This window comes from Muntiacus reevesi, chromosome 7, assembly GCF_963930625.1.
Source record: "Muntiacus reevesi chromosome 7, mMunRee1.1, whole genome shotgun sequence".
NCBI classification, from domain to species: Eukaryota; Metazoa; Chordata; class Mammalia; order Artiodactyla; family Cervidae; genus Muntiacus; species Muntiacus reevesi.
This window is the reverse complement of record NC_089255.1, coordinates 20679593-20705668: the sequence shown is the minus strand read 5'-3', so window position 1 is coordinate 20705668 and position 26076 is coordinate 20679593. Positions and strand designations below refer to the sequence as shown.

Here is a 26076-nt window from a genome sequence, read left to right as displayed (position 1 = left end):
ATGCTTTCATGTAGATTATCTCCTAAATATCTCTATGAGCCCGATGTTTGCATCTCTAATTAATTCTATGGTTAAGGAAGCCAACATGTAGAGAGACTGAAGGAGAATGCCCTGAAAACACAGAGCTAGACCAAAAGCAATAATTGAACCCCGGGCCTTGGCACAACAGAAAAAGACCACAACAGAGCCAGAGGTGTCAAGGAGTAAGCTCTCAGGATCCTCATTCTTGCCCAGATCCCCATCCTAAGCTCTCTGTATTCATACAACTCAGCATTCCACAGACATGGCCAGAGCAGTAACTATGATCTTTCATACAATGAATTTAGCTATTTGGTGCCTGAAAGTCAGGGACAGCAGCAGACCTTATGGGTATCCCACCCATATCCCCTCGGCCCACACTGAACTTACAAGCATCTTCAATGGGCAGTTCCCATAGGTACTGACTGCTTCTAACTCAGACACCTGTGTCTCCCTCCCTACGGGCTTTCTCTGGTCACGGTAATGTGTACTCTGCACAAGAAAGCAGTTACTATCTGCAGAGCTGCCCACCCTAAGAAGGGATGTGAGTTGGAAGATCAGTACCGCAGCTTCTTGTCACTTGGTGGGACAGTGCTGGAACGTGATCTGGAATGTGTCTCAGAGGGTGCCCAGCAGTGGGCACTAGCCCACAGTTTAAGAGTAATTTACTTTTCAGTGGAGACACAGACCTAGAGAGCAGACTTATGGACCCAGGGGTAGGGGGGTGGGGAAGGTGAGGGTGAGATGTATGAAGACAGTAACATGGAAACTTACATTACCATATGTGAAATAGATAGCCATGGGAATTTGCTTGTATAACTCAGGAAACTCGCAGGGCTGGGGCTTGGTAACAACCTAGAGGGGTGGGATGGGGAGGGAGATGAGAGGAAGGTTCAAAGAGGGCAGAGACATATGTATACCTATGGCTGATTCATGCTGACGTTTGGCAGAAACCAACACAATTCTGTAAAACAATTGTCCTTCAATTAAAAAATAAATGCATTTAAAATAAAAAAAAAGAATCTTCAGAAAAAGGAGTAACTTGCTCTTAAACACACACTTTACTGGCTCTTCTCCCTTCTCTGTCTCATTCCTCATTCTCTTACTATTCTCCTCTGATTTGTTTCCAGAGGAAACTACCTACACCCAAATTTTGATGTGAGGGTCTGCTTTTGGTGCAATTCAAACTAAATTCGGGACAAATCCTTTCATCTCACATTTATAAACAGAAGGCTAAAAATGCAAAAGTCTCATTGAAGCAGCACTAAGGCTGAAAATCTTTACCCTAAAGAAGAAGAAGTCACATATTATTTACAATAAAGCACATATAGTTGGAATCAGATTACTTTTATTTTGATAGGCAATCAGATAGGAATCAGATTACTTTTATTTTGAAGAGTTAGATATCAGGATAGTTGTTGCTTAAAGTTGAGGAGAGATCATCCAGTTTGAAAAGAAGCAAAGAAAAGTAAGAATTTATGTAAATGACTAACATCAAACCCTTTCTAAGGTTATTAGGGAAGGAGATAATGAACAAGATGGCACCAAGTACTTAAAAGCTAAGGAGGAGGTAACCCTAGAGAGGTGATACACAGCAGGGACGGAGAATGAGACGCCAGAAACCCTGAAGGGCAACAATGATGTCTTCACATCTTTTCTGAATCTCTATTTTCTGACTTTGTTCGTGGAGTCACAGAAAATTCCTAGAGGTATTCGCAGCCTATAAAACTGTATACACAGTGAGGAATCTGGGAAGATGGCAGAATAGGAAGGACCTGGAATCTATCTGCCCAACTAAATAACAACTGCACCAGAAGAATCTGTCTGATGTAACTATTTTGGAACTCTGGAGTTTATGGAAGGGTTGCAACTTCCAGGGGAAGACTTGGATAGTAAATTGCAGTTAATTCAGTCAATTTCAGTTCTTAGCACAGTAGCAATTACCAATCTCCTACCCTAACCTCCTGGTAGGTAGGCAGCTGTGCCTTTGTTCCTAGAGGAGCTTGCCTACAGCTTCCAGGAGCCAGTGTGAGCAAAAAGGACCCTATCCTCCAAATGTCAGGGACCAGTGATCTGATTGCTGCTTCTGAACACAGAAGCGCAGACCAAGAGGCAAACAGTCATGGTTATTGCACCTCCTCCCATTACTGCAAGCCTCTCCCTTTCTGACTGAACAGGTTTCTGGGCGAATTTAAAAGGTGAGGGAGTGCTCTCCACCAGGGAATTCTCTGATGGCCTTTTGGTTAGGATTCTGAGCTTTCACTGCCATACCCTAGGTTCAATCCCTGCTTGGGGAAATGAGATCTTACAAGCCATGCAGAGCATGGTAAATATATATATATATATAACATGTATAAGCATATATATAATAAAAGGCTGACACTCTCCCCTACACAATTCATTTTTTGTTTTTTTTGTCCCTCTTTTGGGAGCCTGACATTAAACACTAGGACATTCAAAAACAACTGTGTATATGAGGAAACTTAGAAAGTAACTGTGCAAGCCAAAGGCTCAGAAAAGACCTAAGAAGACCTTTAAGTTTACATCTCAGGCTGATCCTCAGCACAGGGACAGTTTACAGTAAAAAATAAATAAAAAGTAAAAATAAAAACAGAAAGCCTTGGGGAAAGGGGAGAATCTGACTTTCAGAGTTTCCACATTATTATATTCAAATATCCAGTATTCAACTACCAAAAAAAAAAAAAAAAAAGGCATACAAAGAAACAATAAAGTATGAGCCATTCAAAGGGAAAAAAATCGGCAGAAACTGAACTTGGAAAAGCCAAGATGGCAGATATACTAGACAAAGACCTTAAAATAACTGTCTTAAAGATGCTCAAAGAACAAAAGGAAAATGTGATGAAAGTCAGGAAAACAATTGGTGAATAAAATAAAAATATCAAGAGAGAGAAAACTTTAAAAAATAATTCTTGAGCTGAAAGTTACAATAACCTGAAAAATTCACTGTAGAGATTCAAAGGCAGATTTGAGCAGGCAGAAGTAAGAATCAGTGAGCTTGAAGATAGGACAATGGAAATTATCAAGTCTGAGAACCAGAAGAAAAATTGAAGAAAAGTGGACAGAGCCTGTGGGTCATCATCAAGTGGACCAACTTATGGATCAGGGGAGTCTTAGAAGAAGATGAGAGAGAAAGGAAGAAAGAGAATATTTTTTAAAATAATGATTAAAAATTTTTCCAAATTTGACAAAAGATATGAGTATGAACATCCAAGAAGCTCAATAAGCTCTAAGTTAGATGAACTCAGAGACATATTAAGTTGTTTCATAAATCTGTGCACAGTGTTCTTTATGACTTTTCTCTACCACACACCACCTCATTTCCAATTTGACTCCACCCTCCTCCCACCATTTTCCCCACTTCTTGGTCCCAGCCTAAAGATAAGGCTAGGACAATGCACTCAATTCAGACAAGTGCCACTTGGGCAGTTGAAGTTGACATAAACTTATACACCAGAGATGGAGTCAGCTCTCCAGAGGAAAACTTCTTAAAGCTACTCGTGCCTGCAGTCTGAATTGAAGATGCCTCAGTGGGAGTTACAGGAAGAGCCACTCTCTATCACCAGAAAGCAGACAAATTAAGTGCAATCCATAAAACTCATCTACAAACTTGAGAAACTTCAATGTACAAGGAAGTTCTTTTTCTTGATGTTACAATAAAAAACGAAAACAGAAGTGCACCCCATTAAGTCTAGAAATAGGAATGTTAAAATATAAAGATGTGTCACTTTATCTTGAGGAATCTGCAGGAGAAAGACAACAGGAAAATTTGGTCCAAGTTAAATAGTCCTTAGCTGAGATAGGTGAAAAATTGTCCATGAATTTGAAGAATATGTTAACATCTACCCAATATTATTGCCCAAATCCACAATTTATATTCAAATTGCATTTGACTATTTGAAATATTCATTCCAATATTATTTTACCTATAGTCCAAATTCAGATGTAAGTGGTCTAAACATTCCAATTAAGAGTTGAAGATCAATTAGATTGGATTTTTTTTTAAACAGTCTGCTGCCTACAGAAAATGCATTCTAGATATAAAAACACAGATAAGTTCAAAGAAAATAGGGAGAAGAAAGATACACCATGCTATCGAATCAAAAGAAAGTTTGAACTATATTGATATCAAAGTAGATTTCAAAGTAAAGAATATTACCAGGAATAAAGAAAGTCATTTCATGACAATAAAAGGCTCAATTCATATAAACTCTTAACGATCCTAAATGTTTATGCATTTAATAACAGTGCTTCCAAATACATGAGGCAAAAACTAGTAGAAATATGAGAAGGAGACAAACCCATAGTTACAGTCAGCAATTTAGTACCTCCACAAAAGATGTGAAAGATCTGCCCATTGGTAACTACAAACTGAAACTTCATCGAAAAAAATTTAAAAGACGTAGATAAAATTATATACCTTGTTCATTGACTGGAAGACTCAGTATGGTTAGGATGTAATTCTCTCCAAATTAATTTATAAATTCAACACAATCTCCATCAAAATCCCAGCTGGCTTTTTTCTGGGAATTGACAAACTGATTCTAAAATTCATATGGAAATGCAAATGACTGAGAATTAACAAAGCAACTTTGAAAAAGAACAATGTTGGAGAACAAATGTTACTTGATTTCAAAACTTATTTTAAACCTACAGTAATCAAGAGTGTGATATTGTTCCCCAATCTTGGAAAGTTAAATATATACCTACTTTATGACCCAGCTATTTCTCCTGAAAATATTTATCTAAGAGACTCCTGCAGACACATGTGCAGAGCGAACTCAGAGCTAGGACTCTCTAAATAGGCACCATGTGTGGCCATGTAGATTACAGTAGTATATCCTTTTCTGACTTCTCAGATTTTCTAAATCTCTGTTTTATCTTCATTGGAACTCAATATGAAAAACATCTAGAGATATCTCTGGCCTACACAACTGCACACAGATGTGGGGGGTTTGGTACACTATATAGTATCCTGTTAAGCTTTAAAAAGAACATCTCAGCATTGTAAATTATTTCCTTTCTACTTTTGCCACTTGATTCTAAGAACAATTTATTCCCAGAAGACTCATTAAGCAAATTGTCACTGCACTTAGATTCAACTGACGCACAAATTATTTGATTTCAGCAAAGCTGTCATAAATAAGGCTCATTACAATTATAGTAGTTCATTTTCTTCTGATGACTTGGTTTAGAAGCAGTGATTAGTTTCATCCCATCACTAAGCATTTATTCATCTGACGTGTGCTCTGATCCTGGCTGTTGAGAGTTCTTTTGGTTTTCCAGCGAGTTCACCTTTATTTTTATCAAGGACAAGAATCATCATATTTCAGGGTTGGGAATATTATCTAACTTTAATCCCTACTTGATGTTTGAATTCCCTCCACAATACCCTTGCAAAATGATCTTTCATCCTGTGTCTGAATAACTCTAATGTTAAAGAATTCGTTATTTCTTATGGCAGTACATTTTATCTATGGACTGCTCTTGGCATTTGAAAATACTTTCTTAAACTGAGCTGAAAAATGTCTCCCCATAGCTCTTCCCATTGGTCTTATAGCAATCTGAGAACCACCACTGATCAAGTCAATTCTCTTTTCCCCATGACACCTCCTCAAACGATAACAGAGCTCTGTCATCCATACGCATCACACTTCGCTCTGCTCTGTTCTCTGCTAAACATCTCTATTTCCTTCTCTAAGCGCCTTTGATCATCAGATAAATAACACTAGCATCACTTATCCCGCCAGGAAGATATTGATTTGACTATAACTAGAAGCACATGAGCATTATCAAAATCTTAATTCAATCCACACATTTTTTTTCTGAGCTCCTAGCTCACACTTTATTTGTAGGATAAAACTGTTCTTGAAGCTACCTAAATCTTTAAGTATTCTGAAAACTACTCAAGCATCACCAGCAAGTATCACTTAATTCAGGCTTAATTCAGATGAGTCAGAAGATTTTGAGAAGATTCTCAAGTTCTCTTGGCATCCTGCAAAGAAGTATCTTTGGACCCAGTTACAGCTGGACGTTCAATGGGGCTGTTCTCCATTTGAGTCCTTAAGAGAAGGAAAGAAGAGCGTCTTTATTTCCAAGTGAGCAGGTGTCTTGATAATCTCTACCCTTCACCTGAGGTTGACCTTCAAATGCTAATGTCAAGCCCCCTACAGGATTGAGTCACCGAAGTTGCCCTCTGTAGGATATAGCTTGATAAGGCACTCCTGTTTGGCCTCCATGTTGCGGTGAACCTACTTTCTATCTCCCCTAGTGTGTTCCTTTCATGGGAGTGCTTCCTAACAAACCATTTTTACACAAGTCCTTGCCTCGAGGTCAACTTCGGGGATCCACTTCACTCCCATGTCACCATCGAGCAGGCTCTGGATATCGGTGATTATTCTAGAATCCCAACCTGAAGCTCTACTTGCTAGGGTCACTCCTGAATCCAAGTTACCTTAATTTGTTCCCTTGAAAGAAGGCCCTGAGATAAAGACCTTGGTACCAATAGTTTATTTATTTAGGCTGTGCTGGGTCTTCACTGCAGTGTGTGGGCTTCTCATTTTGGTGGCTTCTCTTGTTGCAGAGCGCAGGCTCTAAGGCATGCAAGCTTTAGCAGTTGTACTGCAATAGGCTTAGTTGCCCTGTGTCATGTGGGATCTTCCCGGACCAGGGATCAAACCCATGTCCCCTGCATGTTGGGGTCCAGCCCCAGCAGGATCCAGGGGAACCCTCAGGATGAACAGCGTCGGCGAATGAGAGAGAGAGAGAAAGAAAGAAAGAGATCAGACCGGAGTGTGCAGCAGAGTCTGGCAGTTGCTTTATTTTTTACTGTAGCCTTTATACCCTAAGTTGGTACATTTCTAAGGGGCAGATAAGCACACAGACTTAGTTTAACAACATCAGCTTGTCCTTCACGAAACCAGGTGTGCTCTGTATATTTTTGTTTATGAGAGTCTTTTCCCATAGATTTTTTTATACATTATCTTCTGGCCTTGAACTTAGCAAAAACAGAAAAGTGGCAGTCTCATGATACAGCAGGTTGTAACATAATAGAAATACAATCTTGTTAACACAAAAGTCAGTCTTTTTGCAGAAGTTCTCAGCTAAATTTATCTAAAAAGTTTAACACACAAAGACTCTGCGCCTCTGGTGAGGCAGCCCCTGTTTAGCACTCCTGGTTAAAATTAACAATTATCTTATTGTTTTTACACTAGGGCTAAACTCTTATTTTTCTAGATCTTTAACTATATTAACAATAGTTTCCACTGCACAACCTCAGCGCATTAACAGCAATCAAACGTTGATCCAATAACCACTTTTAAAATAATATTTTTTGTGTTCTCTAATAGGGCTTCCTCACCCCCCCCAAAGGGCTCTGTGCCTATTAGGGCCTTTTTTATGGTTAATCTCTATGTATAATATCTTTTGGCCTTCAGGCCTGTTGACAATTTATGGCTTGCACCTGGTGTAACTTTAAGCAACTTCAGTAGCCGACCCTGTCTTTTTTGTGGTTAATCTATTTTCTTTCTATTAGGTGTCATCTCCATGGGAACTAGATAGGATTACATTTTTACAGAACAGAAATGCAAAGGATCGCAAAAACAGCAAATATGGCACAAAACAGGCTCTTAGTCTAAAAGTTAACCACCTGCAAGAAGTCACCAGCTAATCTCTTGCAATGGGAGCACACATTTATCAAACAAGCCAGAATGCCAGCAAAAGGGTTTGAATTGAAGCCTTTCTTTCATCCCTGGCCCCTTCGTAGGGTACCAGTGTCTAGGAGGTTTATTAGTTAGGGTTTTAAGTTGGTCTGTCTTTAGTGAAAGAGGAGCAGAAGAGCTCTCGGCAGGCAACACAAGAATCTGCAGCAGGGCAAACAAGAACAACAGCAGAAAAGGGGGGAGGATACAGGGTGGGGTAGAGGCCGAGGCCAACCTGGACGGTCCCTTGTATCCTGAACGGCCTTGCCTGTCAGGTATTTTCTTCATGACTTTGTCATGGGTTGGATCTCCCACAACGGCTCCCGGCGCCTGCATTGGCATTGTCAGGCATGTTCCTAACCACTGAACCACCAGGGAAGTCCCCAGATAGTTTATTTGGTATGTAGTCCTCGGAAGTAGGAGTAAAGGAGCGGGAAGTGTGACATAGGCTTGGTGAAATCCTCTGCGGGTCCTTGGTAGAAACACCCAACTGTCACTAACATATTCCTCCCTGCATTTGTATAACTAGTGTCCTCTAGGTCCTCCAGGGGACCACAATAGGTCAACAGATTCTTGGTCATATCTTTGAGGCCTCAGCTCAAGTAACCAGGCTCTCTCAGCTCTGGTCCTTCTATATGATGCTCTAGTTGGCTAGCCCAGGCTTGAGCACATGGAGGCACAGGTCCTAATACATAGATCAGAAACACACAAGGACTCTGGAGACCAGAGCTCAGAACTAGCACATGGTCACTTTTGTACTGCTGCTGGTGCTGCTAATTCGCTTCAGTCGTGTCCGACTCTGTGCGACCCCATAGACGGCAGCCCACCAGGCTCCCCGTCCCTGGGATTCTCCAGGCAAGAACACTGGAGTGGGTTGCCATTTCCTTCTCTAATGCATGAAAGTGAAAAGTGAAAGTGAAGTCGCTCAGTCGTGTCCAACTCTTCGTGACCCCATGGACGGCAGCCTACCAGGCTCCTCCATCCATGGGCTTTTCCAGGCAAGAGTACTGGGAAAGAACAAATCTGACTTCATGTTGGATCTGTCTCTTTTACTTTAACTTTTGTATTCTGTTGTTTTGCTACAAGTTAATCACTAACAAGATGCTGCCCATAGCTTCTATGTATAGGGAAGCTATAGGCAACATCCCTTTTAGCCATTAACTTATACTTAATGCCCCCTCTCCGAGAACCCTGCCTCCCATGCCTGAGTGTTTAAACTAAAACACCTTCGTTTAAGCTCACAGGAAACATTCTGACCAGGATCACCTGTGAATGGCTGCAGGAAAGAAAGAATTAACACATCGACTCTGGAAATGTTTGCAACAACCCATCCCCTTTTTTCTCTACCTCTTCACCTCCCTTCTTTGTTCTATAAAAGAGAATAGCATCCAAACCTGGGCAACATGGTTCTTTAGGACATTAGTCTATCATCTTCTCAGTCTCTGGCTTTCCAAATAAAGTTACTATTCTTTGCCCACACACCTCATCTCTTGACTGATTGGCCTGTGGAACAGTGAGCAGTATGAGCCAGTAACACTTTCACCTCACTCTATTGGCCAAAAGAAGTCACAGTGCCAACCCAGATTCAAGGGAAGGGAAAACAGACTCCATCTTTTCATGAAAGGAGGTTTAAAATCACATTGCAAAAGGCACGGGTACAGGGAGTAGCAAAAAATTGTGGGTATTCCTTTAATCTACCACAAAAAACTGTGTAGAAACTAAAAACAATAAATTACTGCCATACACAGCATGGATGACGCTCACAAATAGTGCTGAATGAAATAAGCCAGACATAAAAGAATGTATACTGTACTATGCTATTAATGTAAATTCAGAAACAGGCAAAACTTAAGTATAGGGTTTATAGATAGATGCTGAATAAAGTATTTTTTGCCTTTTTATTTTGTATTAAGGTATAGTTGCTTAACAATGTTGGGATCATTTCAGGTGAACAGCAAAGGGATTCAGCCATACATAATACATTATCCGTTCTCCCTCAAACTCCTCTCCCATTTAGATTGCCACATAACATTGAGAAGAGTTTCATATGCTATACAGCAGTCTTTATTGGTTATCCATTTTAAATATAGCATTGTGTACATGTTCATCACAAATTCCCCAACTATCCCTTCCCTCCATCCTTCCTCCCAGTAACCATGAATTTGTTCTCTAAGGCTATGAGTATCTTTCTGTTTTTAATTAAGTTCATTTGTATCATTTCTTTGTAGATTCCACGTATAAGGGGTGTCATAACGATATTTGTCCTTTGACTTACTTCACTCAGTATGATGCTCTAGGTCCATCTATATTGCTGCAAATAGCATTATTTCCTTCTTTTTAATGACTGAATAATATTCCATTGTAGATATGTCCCACATCTTCTTTATTCATTCCTTGCCACTGAACATCTGCTTCCCTGTCTTGGCTATTGCAAACAATGCAGTGAACATTGCAATGAATATTTGGGTGCATGTATCCTTTCAGATTATGTTTTTCTCTGGACATATACTTAGGAGTGGAATTGCAGGCCCATACAGTAGCTCTATTTTTAGTTTTTTAAGAAGCCTCCACACTGTTCTCCACAGTGGCTGCACAAAAGATGGTGGAGTAGAAGGACATGTGCTCATTTTCTCCTGCGAGAGCACCGAGATCACAACTCGCCGCTGAACAGCCATTGACAGGAGGATGCTGGAACCCACCAAAGAAAGATACCCCACATTCAAAGAAAAAGGAGAAGCTGCAACAAAATGGTAGGAGGCACAATCACAATAAAATGAAATCCCGTATCCACCAGGTGAGTGACCCACAAACTGGAGAACAATAATAGCAAAGAGGTTCTCCCAGTGTTGTGAAGGTTCTGAGACCCATATCAGGCTTCCCAACTTGGAGATCCAGCAAAGATACTATGAATCTCAGGGAATCTGACCTTAAGCCAGTGGGATGGAATAAAGTATTTTTTAAAGAAGGGGATTGATTATCATAAGTGTTAGGATGGTAATTACTTTGGGATTGGTAGTTTCTTTAAGAATAGTGGAAAGACATGATGACTGACAAGCAACACACAGCGGCTTCTGGGTTAATGGCAGTGGTCCATTTCTTAACCTAAGTAGTAATTAGCTGAGTGTTCATTTAAAACCATTAAGTGGTAGATTTACGCCTTATTTTTCTTTGTGTTCTATCTCATGATAAAAAAATAAAAGACTGTATGATATGGGCATAAGAATAAAAAATGGACAATAGAGCCAAGAACTGAGAAACAATTCACACCCACAGATGAGAATTAGATATACAGTAAATATTGCATCACAATTTAATGACAAAGGAAGGACATGTTGTTTAGAAGAAGATGCTGGAAAGACTTATTCACTACAGGGAGAAAAATAAAACTGAATTCCCTACCTTCTAATGTATACAGAGAGCTCCAAAAAATTAAAGACCTCAAGGCAAAAGGTTATAAGCTAATGGCAAATATTGTGGATTAATGTCTTTCTGACATACGAGGCAGGGAAGGACTTCTAAAGACAAGTACAAGAAGAAATCATAAGGCCAAAGCTAATTAAGTTAATTGCATCAAATTAAGAAATTGTATTCACTGAAGCACATCATGATCAAAGTTAACAAACAGATGACAAATTAAGCATTTTTTGTTATATCTAAAACTTATTTTTAAAAAAATGAATATCTAACATATACTAGGAACTCTTAAAAGATTAAAAACCAGGAACCCCAAAAGATAAATGGGCAAAGAAAATGAAAAGACGATTTACAGAAGGAGAAATAAAAAAAGCTGGAAAGCATGTGAAGAGAAGGTCAAACGTACTACTTATCAGAATAATACAAAGTTTTAAAATAATAAGATACTACTTTACTAAGCTGGCGAAAATAATAAAGCTGAGAATACCAAGTATTGGCAGGGATGTGGGGATAGTGGGACCTCTTATACAATTGGTGGGCATGTGGACTGGTGCAAAAATGCTAGAGAACAATCAGACAATTCTTAGTTATATGTCATTGCATTTCATGACCAGCAAGCCCCACTTTTGGATATATGTTTCAAAAAAAATTCCACTTAAATTCACAGGATGACATTACTAAGAAGGTTTCGTCCACTGTTTGTGGTGGTAAGGAACTGGAGGTGATCCAGTTGAAAAATAAGAAGGAGTACTGTACTAGAGTCAGAAGCTACAATTACATATACCAGAGCAATATGCATCATGCCAAGTGAAAACAGGAAGGAAATAATGAGACTTAGAGCACATATCACTTATATAAATGAATATACCATACCCAACAGACAATAACATCTTACCAGAATACATATAACTGAAAGCACATACGTTGAACTGGATGGTTTTCTATAAGGGGAAAGAGGCAAAGACCTATGGGACAACATTAAACTCACCAACATTCTCATTATAGGGGTCCCAGAAGGAGAAGAGAGAGAGAGAGAAAGGACCCGAGCAGTTATTTGAAGAGATAATAGCTGAAAGTTTCCCTATCGTGGGAAAGGAAACAGTCACCCAAGTCCAGGAAGCATAGAGAGTCCCAGGCAGGATAAACCCAAGGAAGCGCACACTGAGGCGTGTAGTAATCAAATTGACAAAAATTAAAGGCAAAGTTGCCGGGGTCCAGCCCCAGCAGGATCCAGGGGTAACCTCAGGATGAACGGCGTCGACAAGTACAAGAGAGAGAGAGAGACCAGACTGGGGTGTGCAGCAGAGTCTGGCGTCACTTTAATTTTTACCATAGCTTTTATACCCTACGTTAGTACATTTCTAAGGGGAGGTGAAAGATAAGCATACAAAATTTAGTTTAACATTACGTCAGTTTTGTCCTTCACTAAACCAGTGTGTTTTCTGCATACTTCTTTGTTCATGAGAGTCTTCTTTCATAGTGGATCTTTGTACAATATCTTCTGGCCTTGGGGCCTATTAACATTTTATGAACTAGGTGAAGGCAAAACTGTTTTCTGTAGTCTATTCTTAATTGTTCTATTTTGCTTTGAGTTTAGCAGAAAACAGAAAAGTTGCAGTCTCGTGGTACAGCAGGTTGCAACATAGTAGAAATACAATCCTGTTAACGCAAATGTCAGCCTTTTTGCAAAAGTTCTCAGCTAAATTTATCTAAAAAGTTTACCACACAAAGACTCTGTGGCTCTGGTGAGGAGCCTCTGTTTTAGCACTCTTGATTAAAATTAACAATTATCTTATTGTTTCCACACTAGGGCTAAACTCTTTTTTTTTTCTAAATCCTTAACTGTATTAACAATAGTTTTTACTGCTCAACCTCAGCACAATAACAGCAATCAAATGTTGATCTAATAACCACTTTTAGAATAATATTTTTTGTGTTCTCTAATAGGGCTTTCTCACCCCCCGAAGGGCTCTGTGCCTATCAGGGCCTTTTGTGATCAGGTTCTTATTGCTGTTATGATTAAGGTGTTGTGAGAAGTCATGTGCATTAGTATGTATTTGCCAAAGCCAGAGTGCCAGCTAAAGGGTTTTTACTTGAAACATTTCCTTCATCCCTGGCCCCTTCATAGGGAACCAGCATCCAGGAGATTTATTAATTAGGGTTCTATGTTGGTCTTTACTTAGTGAAAGAGGAGAGCTCTCAGCAGGCAACACAAAGATCCGCAACAGGACGAACAAGGACAACAGCAAGAAGGGAAGGATACAGGGTGGGGTAGAGGCCGGGGTCAACCTGGAGGGTCCCTTGTAGCCTGAACACCCTTGCGTTTCAGGTCTTCTCCTCATGACCTTGTCATGGATGGGATCTCCCATAATGGCTCCCAACACAAAGCACTAAAAGCAACAAGGGGAAAACCACAAATAACATTCAAGGAAACGTCCATAAGGTTATCAACTGATTTCTCAGTAGAAACCCTGCAGGCTAGAATACAGTGGCATGATATGTTTAAAGCAGTAAAAGGGAAGAAACTACAATCAAGAATACTCTACCCAGCAAGGCTCTAATTCAGATTTTTGGAGAAATTGAAAGCTTTACAGACAAGCAAAAGCTAATAGAATTCAGCACCACCAGGCCAGCTTTTCAACAAATGCTAAAGGATTGCCACTAGGCAGGGACGAGACCAGCAACTTAAAATAAACTTCCACACATATAGACTGCTATATCAAAATCTCCTGGGAACAGCAAACCCCAAAACTACAATACACACACACACACACAAAAGAAAAAGCAACCCAAACACGACTTTAAAGATGGTTATCAAACCACAAGAGAAGAGAACAAGAGGAAGAGAAGGAGAAAAAGACCTACAAAAACAAAGCCAAGGAACTTCCCTGGTGGTCCAGTGGTTAAGAATCCACCTTCCAATGCAGGAAACACGTATTCAATCCCTGGTCCAGGAGGATCACACATGGCCCATGCGCCACAATGACAGAGCCCATGAGTTGCAACTACTGAACCCCAAGCACCTAGAGTCTGTGCTCTGCAACAAGAGAAGCCACTACAATGAGAAGTCTGAGCGCCTCAAGTAAAGAAAGCCCTCGTGCAGAAACAAAGATCCAGCACAATTAAAAATAAAATACAAATAATTAATTAATAATAAAAATAAATAAACCAGATAACCAATTAGGACCTATTGTATAGCACAGTATTATATAACAAGCTAAATGGGAAAAGAATTTGAAAAAGAATAGATACATGTATATGCATAGCTGAATCACTCTGCTGTACATCTGAAACTACCATAACCTTGTCAATCAACTACACTTCAACATAAAATAAAAAGTTTTTTAAAAAAACAACAAAGTTCCCTCAAGGGGAGGGGCTGAAAAAAAAAAACAACAAAGTTCCCTCTAAACAGAGGAGAAACCTCAAAGAGAACAGGGAGGGTTGAAATGAAAAATAAAATCTTTCTTCCTCCATAGTTTTTCTCTTCATGGCATCTGCTGCTAATGTGAATGTGTGTGTACTGCACATTTTGTATAAAAATGCTGGGTGCACTTACTAGCACATTTTTTAAAAAATTCTATCACGTTATTTATTCTCTACCTTTTTCTCTTTGCTTCAGAATCTATTTTGGACACTTTTCCTTTTAATCACCTACAAGCCTATCTCCTTTATTAACAGCGATACTATATTAATATACTCCAACTTAAGTGTCCTACTAATAGATATTTAAGTTTGCTTTTTAAGGTGTTGCTATTAAACAAGTTCACTTTTCAAATTGTTATTAGACAATATCTTGCAAACATTTTGCACATAAGTTTCGGGGAAATTTTAGCAAGCATATTCACAATATAAACCCCAAGTAGTGAAATTTCTCAATCAACACAGTCAAAATATACATACAATTAAATATTTGATAGATATTGCCAAATTGCTTTCCCATAAGTTGCAACAGAATAAAACCCTATCAAAAAACATTTAGAAGTACTTACTTCCCCATAATTTTGCCAGCTCTGGATATTATAAAGCTTTTCTTTTTCTCCAATCTAAAAGTTGAAAGATTATTGATGTTTTGATCTCCATGTTTTTAAATATGAATGAGATGAATATGTTTCCATAATTTTATACACCATTTATACTTTTCCTGTGAACTGTCTGTTCTTATAACTTGCCTATATTCTTCTGAGTTGTTTTACTTTCTCTCACTCATTTGCATGAGGGTTATTTTGCAAATTAAGGCAATTAGCCATTTTATCATATGTTCTGCAATTACACTTTCACAGTCTGTCTTGTCTTTTGCCAAACAGAAGTTCAAATTTTTACACAAATTTATCAATCTGTTCCTTTATGCCTTCTGGGGAACAGATATTTTAAATTTTATTTTGTCACTTGGAAGTTTAAGTGCTTTTCTGAGAGGGCTGATTGAAGTGTCTGAGGTAAAAAGGGAGAAGGGGAATAATTGAGACAGTTGCCACTTTAAGGCAGAACAAGGAAGTTAAACAAAGAGGTGGCGGGTGTTGGTGACAGTAGAAATAGTAGCCCAGCTGAGGTCCATTCCAAGGGAGCAACACCCCAGCAGAGCCTGCTGGGTCCTTTCGCTTAGTGGGAGCTCTTAGCTACACCAGTGAGCAGCCCAGACTGGTCATGAAACCTGAGAAACACACCTAGTTCTTCCTGGTCACATCAGGGAAGGGACCTCCCAGGTAACTGAAATTCATAATTTCAGTTAAAATTGATCATTACCTGGGTCTTTGGAGGCATTTCAAAATAGGGTGTCATTGTTTATTAAACTGGCAAAATTGAGCATACTTATAAACCTTTCAGTCTGAGTTTCTCCATCAAGTGTCCAAGAGAGAGGAAGACTGAAAAATAATAATAAACACGTTTTAAACTTAGCAAATTGGGTGATGCTGAAAATGGCCAGTGATGGCCAGTGACAGAGCAGCTCCATTAGCAGTTTAATTAGAGTGCTTTTGAAGCCTCCTATGGCAGGAGGGTTAGAACTGTTGTCATTGGTTGAACGCATCTCAGGTTTTGATTTGTGATAGAGAAGGACATTGACAACTGGTTAGCACTGTGTATCGCACAAAGGGGAGAAAGTAACTGATGATGTCAGCCCTGCCCTCTGGATTTACCTCTCCAACCTTCCCTGACACACTTCTGAACATCTGGCAGGAGTGAAAGAGCTCTACAGGGTTAGCAAAAAATCAGAAGGAAATTTTCATGTCCCCCAGCTGCCCTACAAGAGGTTTGCTGTTGCAAATGTCACAAAACTTGGATTATGTAGCCTGGAAGTGAATTGTACCTATATATATTAAAGAAAATTGGGGTTTGGGGGGCTTCTCTGGTGGTCCATTGGCTAAAACTTGACACTCCCAATGCAAGGGCCCTGGGTTCAATTGCTGGTGAGGGAACTAGATCCCGCATTCCACATCTAAACTCAGCGCAGCCAAATAAACATTAAAAAAAAAAAAAAGAATTGAATTGTACTGTGGATTTTTCTCTCTTGCAATTCTCTCGTTAAGTTACTCGGCCCTTCTGTTTTATACTTTACTAGCATTTGTATGTTACTGGCAATTTTTGAAGATAAGGTGTGAGATAAAAGAGGAGAGTTCTGGGCTGAGCCCTATGGACAATTCTGATAAGTGATGAAGAATTACAATCTTCTGAGTCATTCCACTGCACCATTGTAAAAAAATGGCCTACGGGAGGGAAAAAAAAAAAAAAAAAAAAAAACCTCCTCTTTACAACGAAAACTACCCCACAATGGATTTTACACATGTTGATAATCCAAGTTATCCCAGTCCACTATGCTTCGTTTGAGGCAAACAACTTACAAATGCAGCAACAGCTCCAGCAAAATGGAAAAGCCACTTAACAATAAATTACAACCATTTGACCCAGAAAAGTGCTGAATATTTCTAATGGCTACTGGAATCTCAAAGCAAAGAGAGGAAATCTTTCATTTACAAAAAAAAAAGTCAGTGAAAAGGCTCAGGAAGCAAGTGGTGGAGTAGAAGACTTACTGCCTGAAAAGGACAAGTTCCAGAGATATGAAAACCTCCTAATTACAGCATATAAAATTATAGTGAGAAAAATACGTGGACAGACTCGACACAAGACACTGAAAACTGTCTGTAGCAGGATACACTGATGTATTTATGACTTCTCACATGATGCTAAAAAGGTTTTTATGTAATAAACTGAAAACAACCTCTTCTGTATCCAGGTTGGTAAGTTTACAGTTTTCACCAATGAATGTCATGCTACAACATTCATTAATGGGTAAATAATGGTAAAATTCAAGAAAAATTTTCTACTGCAAAGTGGTACCTGAGACAATCAAAAGCCAAGATAATTTCATATTTTGTTCAGTACCTGGAAATGGAAGGTGTATCTCAGAGGATATTGGCATTGGTACTGAAGGTGCCCTGTGGACGATTGGCTTTTATAAAATGTTTTGCCCCTTATGTAAGATGAGAGTCCTGACATAATCACAACACACTGATTTCTTCCCAAAAAGGTGATGGTGTCAAAAAGTCTAGGAGATCAAATGAAAAAGTTCTGGATGGTGGTACAAAAATGGCCAACTTGGGACTTCCCTGGCAGTCCAGTGATTAGGGATCCGCCTTCCAACGCAGGGGATGCAGGTTAAATCCTTGGTCAGGGGACTAAAATCCCACATGTTGCAGAGCAACCAAGCTGGTACACTGCAACTACTAAGCCTGCATGCCACTACTAAGACCTGATGCAACCAAAAATAACATAAATTAACATTTTTAAAAAATGGTAAAGAATCTGCCTGCAGTACAGGAGACCCAGGTTCAATCCCTGGGTCAGGAAGATCCCCTGGAGAAAAGAATGGCTACCCACTCCTGTATTCTTGCCTGGAGAATTCTATGGACAGAGGAGCCTGGCAGATTACAGTCCATGAGATCACAGAGTTGGACACAACTGAGAGACTAACACTTTCACAACTTTATTAACAAAGACCAGGTCACTCAAGTGTGTTTTTGAAGCTGGAGTTAAACCTGGACAAAGAATGTATAAAAATCTCTGTTACACAGTGAAGCCTCTGGGCTCAGCAGAGGTAGACTTCTAAGAGGGTGCTGTGTGCGCTCAGTCGCTCAGTCGTGTTGGACCCTGTGCAACCCCAAGAACTGTAGCCTGCCTGGCTCCTCTGTCCATGGGATTTTCCAGGCAAGAATACTGGAGTGGATTGCCAGCGTGTTTAAGTTCAAAGGTGAATGCCTGGAGTATGTTCCAGTAAGTCCTGGGCCAGATTTTGCTGAGTGCTTTAAAGATAATAATAACTGCAGAAACACACCTACCTAGCAGACCCTTTTAATCACATGAGCCAGTTCAACAAGCCAATGAATGGCTGGGGAAAAATATTTTGGCTTCAATTGACAAGATTTAAAAGGAAATGAAATCTTCGGGAAAATCATGTAGTAAAAGGAGATCTTAAAAGTGTTTCTGCTGCTGTTTGGACTTGAGAGTGAGGAAGAGAGTAGGTAAGTATGAAAGTCCCAGGTTACTGGGATCACTGCATGGGGTAGGAAAAAAGAAAGTCCAAGTGTAGAAAAGAGTAAAAAGTTGAGGTTATATGGGAGAAATTCGTTGGATCACACTATTCTCCCCCCATAGGAAGCATTGTATAGGAACCTATCTAGTGGGTGTCCTCCGAATCCACCCCGTTTAGTCTGAGTACACACTTATGATGACATAAACCAGCCTTTCCTGCCTGTATCTCCTGCTTATTTTCGGCAATCAATGTTCAAGTACCTGTTCCAATTCTCTGTCAAGGGCTTCCCAGGTGGCTCAGGGGTAAAGAATCTGCCTGCCAATGCAGGAGACACAGGAGATAAGTGTTCAATCCCGGGGTTGGGAAGATCCCCTGGAAGAGGAAATGGCAACCCACTCCAGTACTGTTGCCTGAAAAATCCCATGGACAGAGAAACCTGGTGGGCTATGATCCATGGGGTCACAAAGAGTCAGACACAACTGAGTGACTGAGTACATTCTCTATCAAACTGTTACTCTGAGGGTGTTCCTTGAGCTGAAGAAATGTGACTCAGAGGTCCAAATTGGTACAGTATCTTGTTAACTGAGGTAAATACCATGATCATCAAAAAACTAATCCACCACTGTTTGCATACAAAGTATATCATCCCCTTCATAGGAAGAGTCCCACTAGGCGTTTACAGGAAGAGTAATCCCCCTTCTTCAGGGTAAGCAAGTGTTATCACAGCTTTTATCCAGCCCACTGGTTTAGGAATAATCTCCCGTGTGTCTGGTTCATACATAGATATCTATATTTGTTTAGTAGTGAGCTGTGAGTACTATATCAACAAAAATATATTCTTCCATTTTGCAATATTCTAAGTCAAGGATGTTGTCCCTAAATTAGTGACTCTCACAATCTTTTTTTTTTTTTTAATTTTTAGTTATTTACTTGTTTCATTTTTTACTGCACTGAGTCTTCATTGCTGTGGTCAAGCTTTCTCTAGTTGCAGCATGTGGGAGATAACTACTTCACACTATACACTCTGCTTTCAGTAGTTTCTTGGTCTTGCTCTCTTTCAACCTGGACAAACTTCTTAGTGACCAGAGGTTGTAGACACGCTGTCTGCTGTCCCAGCAAAAATGTTCCCTTCAGAAGTGGCCCTAAGACTAGCGACCACATCTCAGACTGGCTGAAATCTGAACTTGGTTCATCATCGGATTCTACTCCATCACTCTTCTACTTCCAGTTTAAGTATTACAGATAATAATAACCACAAACTGTAAAGTAGCTTGCTTCTTGTTATTTTCCATTTCCTTATGTATCCAATGAGCCAACTCCTCAGCATCTGAGTCTACCATTTCCAAATTCCAATGATAACTTTTACCTCCACCGACTGATCACAGTGCTGACATAGTTCCACACCATGGATAACTTGGTAGCCATCCAGGAATTGAAGGTTTGACAATCCCTGCCCTCTCAGCCTTTCTCTTCCCAAACCATGTGTTTCAATAAGTCAGGGTTGATCCAGCAAATCCCAATCCAGATTTCAACTGCAAAATTAGCCAGCTGTGAAGTTGCGGGAATAGCTCATAAAACCACCCTCATTCCTGACACCAACTGCAATTTTGGAAAGCCTCAAATTTCAATACTTCACTAGAAGAATTCAAAGGGCTCACTAGAAGCTGTTATACTCACAGTTTATTATAGGAAGGGGACACGGATTAAAATCAACCAAGGGGAGAGGCACATAGGGCAGAGTCCAGGAGAAGTGTCACATGTGGTTTCTTCTCCCCATGGAGGGAGAAGAAACTTCCCTGGCATAGATAGATGACAGTACATGCAGAGTATTGCCAACCAGGGAATCTCAAATAAGCCTTGGTGTGGAGAGTCTTCACTGGGACCCGATCGTGTAGGCATGGTTGAGTGAAACATGTCTGATCTCAGTTTCCAGATCCTTAGAAGGTGACAATGTTACCTACCATTCCACTGGTCCAAGGCTCTCATGCAAACAAAGACACTCTATCAGGCATAACATTCCAGGGCTTAGAAATTACCTCCCAGAAGCTGGGTGCAAAGACCAGACATTGTTTTTTTAGACAATGGTTAAATTTAAACTTGTAGTTAAATTGTTCACCATCTAACAAGTCTCAAGTGTGTTAGTCACTCAGTCACTGTAGCCTGCCAGGCTCCTCTGTCCATGGAATTCTCCAGGCAAGAATACAAGAGTGGGTAGCCATTCTCTTCTCCAGGTGATCTTCCCAACCCAGGGATCGAATCTGGGTCTCCTGCATTCCAGGCAGATTCTTTACCATCTGAGTCATCAGGGAAGCCCAAACAAGTCTCAAATCTTACTGAAAATATCCAAGAAGAACAATCTTGACAAGTACAAAAGTTGTAGTATTTCTTTCCTTTCCAAATAAGCATATAGCTGGATGAAGGATCATGTGTCTGAATCTGGATTTTCTGCATATGTTGAGAACTTGACTTAGAGGAAAGAGGAAGAACTTTGTGAACTGAATGAAGTAAGTCACATGAGATTCACTAGTCTTCCCTAGAAAGTTCTGGGTTTATGTGAGAGAAGAGTATCCTACCACTCACTGAAAAGCAATGAACATTCTGCTGAATTTTCAACTTCTTAATGTGCAAGCAAGCTTTCTCCTGTTTAAGGAGCATCAAGAACAAGGACAGATAACATCTCATTTCAGGTGAAAATGAAATCCCTGTACACTTATCACAAACTTGACCCAGAATTGAGTATTTGTGCAGTGAAAAAGCAAGCACAGGTTTTAAATGAAACACACAGATTTTACTCCTTCTTTTTAGTCTCAAAAATAATGTTTTATATGCACATATAGGCGTACAGAGGAAATGGCAACCCACTCCAATATTCTTGCCTGGAGAATCCCATGGATGGAGGAGCCTGGTGGGCTATAGTCCACGGGGTCGCAAAGAGTCAGACATGACTGAGCGACTTCACTTTTACTATATAGGCGTACAAAAGAGATCAAGAAATTTATGTGTGTGCTTAATAACTTTGTAATTGCTAAACTTTTATTTGAGCCTGATCATGTCAGTTAGTGAGAACATTTTTCAGTCTTAATAAAACTGAAAACATTTTTCAGTCTTAATAAAATAGTGTCTTAGGGCATTTTTATTCATATTGCTTTGGCTTGTGATTGTTTTACTATTTAAAACTGTCAAATGTTTTTATATTATAAATAATATTAATTAAAATAATTTTACTACCCTTGTTTAAGTTAAATTTATCAAATTGACCTTTCAAGATTTGAATCCCTACTTTCTTTTTCTTTTTTTAACTTTCTTTTTTTTTTTTTATTAGTTGGAGGCTAATTATTTCACAACATTTCAGTGGGTTTTGTCATACATTGACATGAATCAGCCATGGAGTTACATGTATTCCCCATCCCGATCCCCCCTCCCGAATCCCTACTTTCGTTTAAGTCAGATATTTAACAGAAATGTATTGTGCTTGCCCTAAGAGTTTTTAAAATTTATGAAAAGGAAAGAAAGAGATTAATTTCAAGTAAGGTTACTTAATCTTTAGCTACCTGATTCTGTTCAAGACAAATTGGCCAAAAAAAAGAAAAAAAAAAAAAAACCTTTCTGGCTTTAAATACAGATAATTACTCTTGCATATATTAAATACCATGTACCATATCTCATTAGTATTTCTTACAGTATGACTGTGTGATAAAACTTTTAGACCTACTTGGCTAAGATTTTTTTTAATCAAGTAAGTTTTTTTTTTAGGGGAAAACCAAAGTCTCCTTGTGTGTACTTGTTCAGTTGCTAAGTCGTGTCTGTCTCTTTGTGACCCCATGGGCTGCAGTATGCCAGGCTTCCCTGTCCTTCACCATCTCCTGCAGCTTGCTCAACTTCATGTCCATTGTGTTGATGATGCCATCCAACCATCTCATCCTCTGTCACCCCCTTCTTCTCTTGCCCTCAATCTTTCCCAGCAGTGGGGTCTTTTCCAATGAAAATGTGTGCACTACTGACTTGTAATAGAGTAAATATCCTTTGTGGGGAGGGGAACTCACACAAAAAAGAGTAGGGTAATAAACTGGCTGCAGTAAACAGATCCACAAAAAGCATCATTCTCTACTCAAAAGAACATGACTATTAATATTGGATTATCATATCTGTAACTTACTATCATAGTAGTGAACCATCACTTCTGCTGTAACAGTGTTTATGCTGGAATTACTTGAGACCTTCCCTTGAAAAATATTTCAAGCATTCCTTGAAGATAGAAAGGTTGAGAATGGCCTCCCTAAGACCCTACTGCCAGCGTATCAGTGTGACAGGTTTCTGCACTCACCTTCTAAGCGCTCAGGGCTCTGGGGAACAAAATTCCCCTGACAGCCAAGCCCAGGTCTTACTACAATCTGATTTTTGTTCAACCTGAGCACCAATACCCACTTGGATATCAGCTTTACTGCAAAATTGAAACACGGCTGCTCATCTCTGTGTATTCTCATGAGTTCCTTAGTCAAAAAGTACAGAATTGCTATTAAATAAGGTAAATATACTAAATGCTGACACAAAAAATTTCTAGGACACCTTATAACATGAAAAAAGCCAAGTTACAAAGTGGTATATAGTGTGAAGTACATTTATATAAATATACCAAGTTATACAGTTACATGAGTTCCTGGCTGATTATACATTCAGAGATGTAGAGGTGAAGCTAAAGATAAATTTGGTGGCAGAGAGAGAATAGAAGGAAAAAATTGCCCCATCGAGAACCATGGAAAATAAAGCAATTATAAGAAAAATATAATGTTAGATATAACAAATGGGATGAGAACTAGTAAATAAAAAATTACAGTGTATGCATGTGTATATACATATATATTATGTTTATCTGTGCAAGTATAGACATAATTATATATTTATATATAATTTTATATGATATTCCTAGGAGTCAACATCATATCATTGAATATGATATTCCTATATCTGCCTGAAGATGGGGAAAACTGGTTCTTTCTTGGGGCAGGAACATGGAGTTACACCTTCATGACCTGAATCATATTATTATTCATTCTGAATAAAATAATCAAAAAGATAAACAATACTTGCAAGAGTAGTATTTTTGACAGCTACCTGTCAAAGACATAAATCACTTTTCCTCTCAAGAGCATAGGTGGGGCTTCAGTGGTGCCCTGGCGGAGTGGACAGGCCCTCCAGTTGTGTAACACACCAACTTACTGTGACCTAGGCAAGGCTGCCAAAGATGTCTTCAACAAAGCATATGGATTTGGCACGGTCAAAATAGATCTGAGAACCAAATCATGTAGTGGAGTGGAATTTTCTACTTCTGGTCATGCTTACACTGATACAGGAAAAGCATCAGGCAACCTGGAGACCAAATACAAGATCTGTAACTATGGACTGACCTTCACCCAGAAGTGGAACACAGACAATACTCTTGGGATAGAAATCTCTTGGGAGAACAAGTTGGCTGAAGTGTTGAAACTGACTCTTGATACCATATTTATGCCGAACACAGGAAAGAAGGGTGGGAAATTGAAGGCCTCATAAAACGGGATTGTTTCAGTCTTGGCAGTAATGTTGATATAGATTTTTCTGGACCAACCATCTATGGCTGGGCTGTGTTGGCCTTTGAAGGTTGGCTTGCTGGCTATTAGATGAGTTTTGACACAGCTAAATCCAAACTGTCACAGAATAATTTCACCCTGGGTTACAAGACCACAGACTTCCAGCTGCACATTCATGTGAATGATGGCACTGAGTTTGGAGGGTCGGTCTACCAAAAGGTGAATGAGAAGATTGAAATGTCAATAAACCTTGTGTGGACAGCCAGCAATAACAATTCCACTTTGGCACTGCTGCTAAGTACAAGCTGGACTGTAGAACTTCTCTCTCTGCTGAATAAACAATGCCAGCCTGATTGAACTGGGTTACACTCAGACCCTTCAACCAGGACTGAAACTGATCCTGTCAGCTCTAATCGACGGAAAGAAATTCAATACAGGAGGGCACAAGGTCAGGCTGGGATTTGAACTAGAAGCTTAATGTGGTTTTGAATAAAGCATCAGCTTTGTCCCCGGAGGTGAAGAGAAATGAACCCACTATATTTTGGCCTTAAAATTCTTCTGTGAAATTCAAAATTGTGAACTTTTTATTCTTCCAAAGAAGTATAATCTTCCCCACACTGAAGCTTAGGCACTGAGTCCTTCCTAAGGGAGGTGCTTGAAGGCATGCCTGGAAGTTGTCACGTTCGTGCCATATTTCAGTTCAGTTCCTCAGTGTTATTTTCAATGTGTTCCTCAGTGACGGTATAGCCTCATGTTACAAAGGAGAAGACCCGACCCTCCAGTTGTCCATCATGTCCTGCATGTCCCACACCACTTTTTCATGACCTTGTAATATATTGGTACAGTAGTAGAATCTTTGGTTTTGCATCAGAGTAAAATAAAATAAACCCATCGCATTTGAAACATAAATGAAAAAAAAAAAGCATAGGTGGGGAACTCCCCAGTGGTCCAGTGGTTTGAGCTCCATGCTTCCACTGCAGGGGGCACGGGTTCAATCTTTGGTCGAGGGATTAGGATCCCACATTCTCGACAGCCAAAGAAACCCGAAAAACAACGACAACAACAAAAAGTATATGTGGACTCATAGCCAGAAAAGGCAAACTATACTAGGCATGCTTTGGCAAGAAACTGCCTGATACAGAAGGATTGTCTCTGTATATTTAAGACTGACTCTAAAACTGGTTGCAGAATGCTTGTTAATAAGACTTCAGTTCAGTTCAGTCCGACTCTTTGCAACCCCATGAATCACAGCACGCCAGGCCTCCCTTTCCATCACCAACTCCCGGAGTTTACTAAAACTCATGTCCACCGAGTCGGTGATGCCATCCAGCCATCTCATCCTCTGTTGTCCCCTTCTCCTCCTGTCCCCAAACCCTCCCAGCATCAGGGCCTTTTCCAATGAGTCAACTCTTCACACGAGGTAGGCAAACTATTGGAGTTTCAGCTTCAGCATCAGTCCTTCCAATGATTACCCAGGACTGATCTCCTTTAGGATGCACTGGTTGGATCTCCTTACAGTCCAAGGGACGCTCAAGAGTCTTCTCCAACACCACAGTTCAAAAGCATCAATTCTTCGGTGCTCAGCTTTCTTCACAGTCCAACTCTCACATCCATACATGACGGCTGGAAAAACCATAGCCTTGACTAGACAGACCTTTGTTGGCAAAGTAATGTCTCTGCTTTTTAATATGCTATCTAGTTTGGTCATCACTTTCCTTCCAAGGAGTAAGCGTCTTTTAATTTCATGGCTGCAATCACCATCTGCTTAGGGAGGCCCAAATGAAAGCAAGATGGGGAAAGAGGCTCCACAGTTTTCATCTTCAGTCCACATTTA

The 26076-nt window shown here is 39.7% G+C and overlaps 1 pseudogene; it reads left to right on the top strand.

Moving 5' to 3' along the window:
• LOC136172516 (voltage-dependent anion-selective channel protein 3-like) overlaps window positions 1-24948 on the top strand; it is a 28167-nt pseudogene extending 3219 nt beyond the window's left edge.
• The last annotated feature ends 1128 nt before the right edge of the window (window positions 24949-26076 follow it).